The 8,916-nt window shown below is 36.9% G+C and overlaps 1 long non-coding RNA gene across 1 annotated transcript in view; it reads left to right on the forward strand.

The window, feature by feature from the left end:
* LOC114045884 overlaps positions 1 to 8,916 on the forward strand; it is a 28,611-nt gene that overhangs the window by 19,261 nt on the left and 434 nt on the right. Inside the window, exons 3-4 of the long non-coding RNA XR_003569436.1 lie at positions 2,095 to 2,240; positions 4,633 to 4,764. This is a non-coding gene — a long non-coding RNA (uncharacterized LOC114045884). The remainder of the gene's footprint in view (positions 1 to 2,094; positions 2,241 to 4,632; positions 4,765 to 8,916) is intronic.

Raw genomic sequence — 8,916 nt, forward strand, 5'->3', positions numbered from 1 at the left:
TGAAATTGCCAAAGATCTGAGGAGGAAGAAAATTTGGTTAAAAACCTTGAGCGCCAGTAGGTGTATCAGCAGCAAAGATATTAAAACAGAAGGGAAAGTGGACTTAATGACATCTATATGAGTCCATCTATCTTGAATAAATATTGTAAGACAAAAGAAATGAATCAGTACTCGATGAGGCCAAGGACCTTATGGATTTCTTTTTTTTTTTTCTGGTGAGGCAATGGGGGTTAAGTGACTTGCTTAGGGTCACACAGCTAGTAAGTGTCAAGTGTTTGGTCTGAGACTGGATTTGAACTCAGGTCCTCCTGACTCCAAGGCCGGAGCTCTATCCACTGCACCACCTAGCTGCCCCAACCCTATGCATTTCTAAGAGAGAATGGGACCACATCAGGATGCTCTTAAATAGTTCAACAGAAAAATAAAAATCAAGTAATAAGAATTTATGGCCTACAAAACAGAAATAATTGGGAGAATGGAAAAACCTGAATCCAAAATGGTAAATCTCTGAATCTCTGTCTCTGTCTGTCTGTCTGTCTGTCTGTCTGTCTGTCTCTCTCTCTCTCTCTCTCTCACACACACACACACACACACACCATACCACACAGGAGAAAACAAGTAATTGAGAATGCAAATATATAGAAATGAAGGACAATCTAGGAAAAAAGGAGAAAAAAGCAATGACATTAAAAGAATTCTTGATCTTTATACAGGTAAACTACATTATTTTTGAAGAAAGAACATATAGGCAACTTAAAGATTGTAGGTAGCCCAGAAGAATACAAATCAAAAAACCTGAACAATTTAACACAAAAAATAATACAAAAAATTGCCAGGAACTTCTGAATACAAAAAACAAAATGACAATCAAAAGAATCCACAGATCACATCCAGAAAACAAAACAAAATCAAACCAAACCTATGATACAAAGTCCAGAACATCTAATGGTTAAATTTAACAATTCCAATGATGAACAGCAAATCCTGTAAGTAACCGGAAGAAAGACAAATAACACTAGACTATTCTGCAACCATCAGAAACTATGGAAGACATAGAATAATGTGTTCTGAAGCTCAAAAGAGCTCAAGATTCAACTCAGTGTGACACACCCTGCAAATCTAAACCTAATTATCCATGAAACGCTATGGAAATTCAAAAAAAAAAAGAGGCATTTCAAACATTCTTATAAAAAAAATGACACACGAGCAAATCATTTACTTTGCAATCACTCCAAACAACAGAAACAAAAGAAAAGTAAATTAGAGAAGCCAAGGAAGGCAGGGTAACAAAATGAATTACCTTAGGAAAAAAAAAGAAAGAAAGAAAAAGACACCTATGCAGTTAAAAATCACAAAATCACAACAGCAGGACTACTAAGAGATTCCTTCCTAAACATACGTAAGGAGACAAGGATGAAAATGGAACTTAAAATGGAAGAACTGATGGTTGAGGAATAGACAATAAGTATCTAAACTAAACCTTACAACATCTCACCTACAGGTAAATTGATTTTTTTTTTGTGAGACTAAACTGCAGAATGGGAAGGAGCATAAAAGAGAGAAAAGGAGAAGGGAATGTGTGATCTTCTCTAACTAACATGATGGTAGACTATGAAGGGAAAATAACTCAGCTCTCAGGGAGAAGACAGACTATAGGAGAATGCATGAGGTGGCAAAGGGAGGGATAGTAATGGTGGGGGCAGGGGAGGAAAGATAGGAAGTGATCTTGATTCATTCATGGGAAAGGGTCCCACTGAATAGTACTCCAATGGGAACAGAGAGATATTTTGTAATGGGAGATGAGGACCTCATACCTGGATATAATTTATGGAAATCTGTTGCTTAGAGAGACCATTATCTTTAAGTTGTGTCTCAATGGAAAAAAAAATCCTGTCTCAGGAGATGGGGAATCAAAGCTCCTAGTAGCCATTAATATCCAGAAAGGTGGTGGATAAGGACCCAGAGAGGAGATTTCATGGCAAATAGGAACAAATGCTAATAGGGATGGAAGTGGGTAGCAATGAACCACACAATTAGGGACACAGGAAAATTTCTAACATGAGGCAATACTTCTATCTTGTTGATCTCCCACAGGAATTGATACCTCTAAGATTGAGGTACAACAGAAAAAAAAAGTAGAGAAGACAAGACCTACAAGGTGGTAAGGAAGTAATGAGAAGGGGTAACTCAAAATAGAAGTTTTAATATCCACAAGGAATATGGGACTAACAAAGAAATATGTAAGTATAATGATAATGATTCAAAGAATAAAAACTAGAATAGGAACAAGAGAAAGATAAACTCTGGTGCTTCACATTTAGAATAAGAATAAAAGGAGACCCTCTGGAATATCTCAGGGTTAACAAAAAAGAATTTAGCCATGGCATGGAAAAGAAAATCAGCAAGATACAGCACTGATTGTGTGGAATGCAGCTTTCCAACTTCTTGGTTGGCCATGCTTACTCAGGCAGCCTGAGGGGGAAAATTCTCACCTCCTGGTCTGATGGCTTTCACATCCTGGCCAAGGAGAAGCCACAACCTGAGCCTTCATCCCCTGAGTGCATTTAATAACAAGGATGATTTAAACACCTTTTTAAGGAAAAAAAATGAGCTTAGTCTACATGGTAGATAATGTTCTTACAAAGAAAGGCAAGGTGTCACATATGACTCCACTCCCAGTCTGTGACTAACTGTGACCTTAAATAAATCACTTAAATATTCTGTGACTTTAAGTAAATCACTTAAACATTCTGGGCCTCTGTGTCCTCTCCTGGCAAAATTTCTAGATCATATTTTTAACAGGGTCATTAGTGGACATTTAGAAAAGGAAGCAGCAAACATGGAGAGTCAGCAGTACTTCATCAAGAGCAGGTCCTGATAAATTCATCTTCTTTCTTTTTTTTTTTTTGACAACATTAATAAAATGGTAGATATAGGAAATCTGCAGGTATTATTTACCTGAATTGTGTCTAGGCATTTGATTAAGTGAGAGAAATGACTATTTCTTTCTTGTATTTAATAACCAATTATCGAATTAGGACTAAGGGTTTTTTCTCCTCCCTTTTGTACTTCCTCATCCAGAAATCAACCACTGTGGGAAATCTGTTTCAAAGACTTACCCAGGCTAAAGGTCTAATCAAAGATAGTAAAAAAAAATTCTAAGTTTTGACTAATGGGTGGATGCCTGCTCATTGTGTTTACTCTGACAGGTCTGAGAAAATGTGGATTCTCTCTTTTGTCAGACAGTTGATATGGAAATTGATAAGTCTCTTTGGCCAAGATTTGGCTAATCTAAGTTGCATACCCCAAGACCTTCATTAGAATGAACCTTATAATATTCATTCTCTCATTAATTGTTAACCAATCAAAGTTTATTGCCACCCTCAGGAACACCTGCTCTTCCAAGGGCATGAAAACTGTGAGCCCACTGCCAGGAAGGGTCTTTGCCATTCGAGAGTGCCACTGACTAACATGCTAGCCTTATTAATAAAATGATTGAATTACCCAGAAGTTATGTCTCTTGAACTTCTTAAACATCACATAAGCATTTAATAATTTACCTGAAATTATATTTGTGGACATGATGAATAGATGTGGGGTAGATGATAAAACAATTAGATAGATTTAGAACTGGCTGAAGAGCTAGGCCAGTTAATGTCAATATTCTGTCAACTTAAGAGGAGATGTCTAGTTAAGGGAGCCAAGGACCTGTATTTGAACCTGTGCTTTTAACATTTTTATCAATGCTTTGTATAAAGTATATTTTGTATGCTTCTCAAACATTCAGAGGATACAGTGCTAGAAGGGATAGATACCTGACACAGTAGATAACCGTCATGATCCAAAAAAGATCTTAACAGGTTAGAACATTGGGCTTAATCTAATTACATGTAATCTAGTAAGGACAAATGGAAAGTCTTCTACTTGGTTAATTTCTCTAGCTATTGAAAAACTATTGCAGATCGATTGAAATTTTCAATCATGGATCTTTTAGGTATTAAGGAAAGTATCAATCAATTATATTTTTCAATGGAGATTAAATTGATTTAACAGCTCAAGAATCAGTCCCCTGCATCCTATTATCACCATCTTTAGTACCTGTCTCTTAACTTGGAACTCTCCTTTGGTTGCAATAGATTTTTTTCCTCTCTCTGTCACTTTGTTTTGACCTTGCCAATCCCTTCCTCAGGCTTCATAATGCCCACTGCCCCAGTCCAAGACCTTCTTGCTGCTCTTTAGAGCCCTTCACTGTAGCATCTTGGACCATCCCACCTTTCCAGAACATTGTTTCTTCTTTCATGCATCTTTGCCCCACCTCTAAGCTCTCTAAAACAACACTGTGTGTCATATTCAATTTTTATATGATCTGGGAAACAGGAATAGCATTAATCATAGAGCATGAGATTTTAGGTAAGCCCTTCTCCCCCCAAAGTTGCCAGTTTGTAAAAATGTAGGAAATTCTATCATTAGAGATTGATTCCTTTGGTTTAAGGCACTGTGGTCTTCAAAGGTTCTCTGTTAAAATACTAAAATCTATAGAGGCATGATACATTAAATGAATGTAACCTGGGATTCAAGCCTTTGCATTTACACAATACTTTTCTCAAATGATTTCTTGTTTTGCCTTCTTAGGGCTCTGGGGGAGGAATCCTTCTGCCTTCAAGAGAATACACACAGGGTCTCAATCTCTTTTCAAGGAGAAGTACCTGAAGGAGAGAGAAATTTTGGGAAGAAGTTGACATGTAGAGGAGCTCGGTGCCTCTAGTACGTCCTTATTTCCTGCTTGTCATGTTAGAGAATTTGGGGAATTTCCCCTTGGGTGAGATAGGGATTCTCAAGTTCTTGTTAACTCCACTCCTCTAGCAGGCACAGAGCATCATTCTTTCCAACAGTAAGGAAAATTTTATGGAAATGTTGGAGAATTAAACCCTGGATTACACTATTATGAGTTATTAACACTTTGACAAGATCATCAGATTAACTTTTAAAAAATTATTAAAAGATGTGATAGAAAGGGAAGCTAGGTGGTACAGTAGATAGAGTACTGACCCTGGAGTCAGGAGGACCTGAGTTCAAATCTATCCTCAGACACATGATACTCACTAGTTGTATGACCCCGGGCAAGTCACTTACCCCCAATTGCCTCACCCCAAAAAAAATGTGATAGAAATGTATATTCTATGTTACAAAGGTGAAAAGTATGTTGACTGATACTCCAATCCAGGGTTAGACTGTCATTTTTGTTCAGCTGAGGGGCACAGACATCATTTGATATAACTGCTTGTTTCAGGTTTCAGTTTGTTTTAAAGATTAGTGAAGATTAGGTGCTATTAAGAGACTGAGGAAGAAATTGCTGAGTGGAAAATTAAGTTATTTAATTTTGGCTTTTTCTTGTTTTCTTTAAGAGACCTTCTTTTCCCATTAAGATACGTTTTATGGTGCTCAGTTAGATAAAGTCTAATTCTAAGCTACAAAAATACATATCCAAAGGTCAAGTGATCCCTTATATCAGGACTCTTGTAGCAATAACATTAATGCCATTCAATTCAATTGAATTAAGCAAATTTTTTTAAAGCACCTACTGGGTGGTTGGTATATGCAAAGATGGAAAAATACAGCTTCTGCCATTACAGAATTATGGAATCCCAGAATTCTGTTGGAAGAGATCTCATAGGCCATCTTCTCTAACCTACTTCTCCATAAGCATTTCCTCTAGAAGTGATTACATAGCCCTTCTTTGAAAATCTCCGGGGAGGGGAGACCCATTCTCTCAAAAGACAACTCCCTCACTTTAGAATGGTTTTAATTATTAGAAAGCATTTTCCTTCTTTCAGGTCTAAATGTGCCTGTACAGACTCTTGATATGGTGGCAGTAGAGCATTTGCTCTGGAAAATTCTACCAGGCTAGAAAAGCTTTGAGTATTTATTCCAGTGACATGCTGTTTCTGTTGTCCATAGATCAACCTGAAAAACACAGTGCTTAGCACAGTGCCTAGTCCGTAGTAAGCACTTGATAAATGTTTTTGAGTGACTGATTGACTGACTGGCAAGTAGGAAAAGAACCTGGAGAGAATCAAGGAAACAACGAAGTAAGAATATTAAGAAGGAAGGGGTGATCAATTATGTTAAATGCTTTAGAAAACCTGACGGAGATGAGAAATGAGAGACAACCATTGGATTTAGCAATACAAAGATTCTGGTGACTTTGGAGAGAACAATTTCAGGAGAATGGTATTAATGGAAGTTCATTTTCAGGGGTTAAAGGAATAAATGAGTGTCAAGGCAGTGAGGACAGTAAGCATAGATCATTTTTTTCTAGAAGTTTGGGAAGGCATGAGAGGATTGAGACATAATGATACTTTTCAAGGAAAACACAGATTTTTTAAAAAAGGGTGGAAGGATTGAGTTAGTTTTGTTGAAGTTTTGTTTGTTGTTATTAGGCTAGGGGAGACCAAATCATGCTCATGGGGATAGGGGAAGGGATCCAATGGAAATGGAATGATGAGGGCAGTGGGGGAAAGGGAGTGGAAGGATGAGCAATAAAGCCAGGTCCTGAAAGTATCAAGAAAGAAGAACATGATCAAGAACAAATGGAGACAGTATCCTTGCCAAGGAAGACTGTGCAAAAACTCTACCATGATTCTTTAATGGATATCATTGTACAAGAGAGAAGAGGTTAAAAGATGTCACTAATATTAACTTGCCAAATGCTAATGAAACAGAGCACAGTAACACATGTGCCAGTCAGGTGAAAGGACAGGTTAGCAATGGGACTATTGCATTTCATTTCTTGGTTATTATTTCACTCTTCTTGGTGAGTTAGAACTTGTTTCCTTGTTTAGTTAGACCAATTCATCACCACTTCTTCCTAGTATGCCCATGGATCAAAGATAATCATCTTTATGAACAAATGCTGAACTTGAAGTCATAGAATCTTAGTTCAATCCCTGGCTCTACCACTTAATATTTGTGTGGTCTTTGGTAAGTCACTCACCTCTCTGAGCCTCAGTTTCCTCATCTGTAAATAAGAAGGTTGGATTAGATGACCACTAGCATGCCGTCTAACTCTAGCTCTATGATACCGTGCCCAGTTGAAAATCAAAACCGCTCATTCAGCATATACTTACTGAGTACCTCCTATGTTCAATGTACTGAGGGAGACATAAAGCAGAATAAGTCCCAACACACATTCTGAAGCAACTTTCAGAGATAAGACATACACAAAGAGCTGTAGATTGTGCCATAGTGGAAATGTATACAGAGTACTGCAGGAATTCAGAGATGGGAGAGGTGACTTTTGGGGAAACTATGAGCCTAGCTTCTTCAAAGACTATGTACTAAAGGTCTTGAGATGTTAGGAAGAATAAAAGATCTTTAAAGATAGGTCTTTATGTCTTAAGTATATCAGTATATCATAAGATATATAGTATATATGATATATAGGTATATCCAGAGACAGCATAGTGTAGTGGATAGGGCACCAGACTTGGAGTCAGAAGAGTCTGAATTCAAATCCTGTTTCATGTGCTTACTATCTGTGTGACCCTTGTCAAATTACTTAACCTCTCTGTGATGGTTTCCTCATCTTAAATTCCCCATCATAAAATGAAGAAAATGGTCATAATGGCCTCTAAGTTTCCTTCCAGCTCCAGATCAGGACTCTGTGATAAACTCCCAAGCAGTTTAATATTTCCTTTCTCTGGCAAGTTAATTCTATATACGTAAGAAGGAAATGAAAGATCAATTTCTTGGCCTAGGCATTATGATTTTCTTAACTTTGAATGTTTATACTGGTGCTTCATCATTAGAAAATTGCAACAGACCTGTTCCTATCACCCAGAATAGGTGAATTTTGAAAGTTCTTGAACATTTATGCAGTCATTTGCCCTGAAACAGACACTGTTTACACATCAGCAGTAATAGGAAGGGAATACTCCGAACAAAATCCTAATAATATAATTTGCAGTGTCTTTTCTCTCCTCCCTCCATGCCTCTGTTGCTAAAGAGGTAGGGATGAATTCTTCATTTCCTATTTTATATAGTGATGTGGAGTGGGTTATTAAGAACCTAACATTAAAACTCACAGGTAATGTTTTCAGGGAAGGTATTGCATCCCACAGATGCTGTAATTAGTCTCTGCATGGATTTAATAACTTATATGTACTCATATAAACAGTTCAGTGCTTTGAAAATGAAGAGGATGAAAAGGAAAAGGACCTACATATACAAAAGTATTTGTAGCAGCTCTTTTTGTGGTGGCAAAAAAAAATTGGAAATTGAAGAGACACTCATTAATTGGGGAATGATTGAAGAAGCTGTGGTATATGAATGAAATAGAATACTATTGTGCTGTAAGAAATGATGAACAGGATGTTTTCAGAAAAACCTGGGAAGACTTATATGAACTGATGCAAAGTGCAGTGAGCAACACCAGGAGAACATCGTACACAGTAATAGCAATATTGTATGCTGATCAACTGTGAATGACTTAGCTCTTCTCAGTAACACAATGATCCAAGACAATTTCAGAGAACTCATGATGGAAAATGTTATCCACCTCCAGAGAAAGAACTGATGAAGTCTGAATGCAGATCAAAGCATACTATTTTCACTTTCTTTATTTTTTTCCTGGCTTTTTTTCCTTTTGGTCTGTTTCATCTTTCACATCATGACCAATATGGAAATGTTTTACATAATTAGACACATATAACCTATATCAAATTGCTTACTATTTTAGAGAGGAAGAAAAATTTGGAACTCACAATTTTAAAAAAATGAATGTTAAAAATTGTCTGTACATGTAATTGGAAAAAATAAAATACCATTTAAAAAAAGTGAAGAGGATGAAAACTATTCTCTAGGCTAGAGGTGTCAAACATTTCTCCAGTGGGCCATTCCAGATTAAAATATAATTGG

The sequence above is a fragment of the Vombatus ursinus genome, unplaced genomic scaffold (genome assembly GCF_900497805.2).
Source record: "Vombatus ursinus unplaced genomic scaffold, bare-nosed wombat genome assembly UNPS02014779.1, whole genome shotgun sequence".
Lineage (NCBI taxonomy): Eukaryota > Metazoa > Chordata > Mammalia > Diprotodontia > Vombatidae > Vombatus > Vombatus ursinus.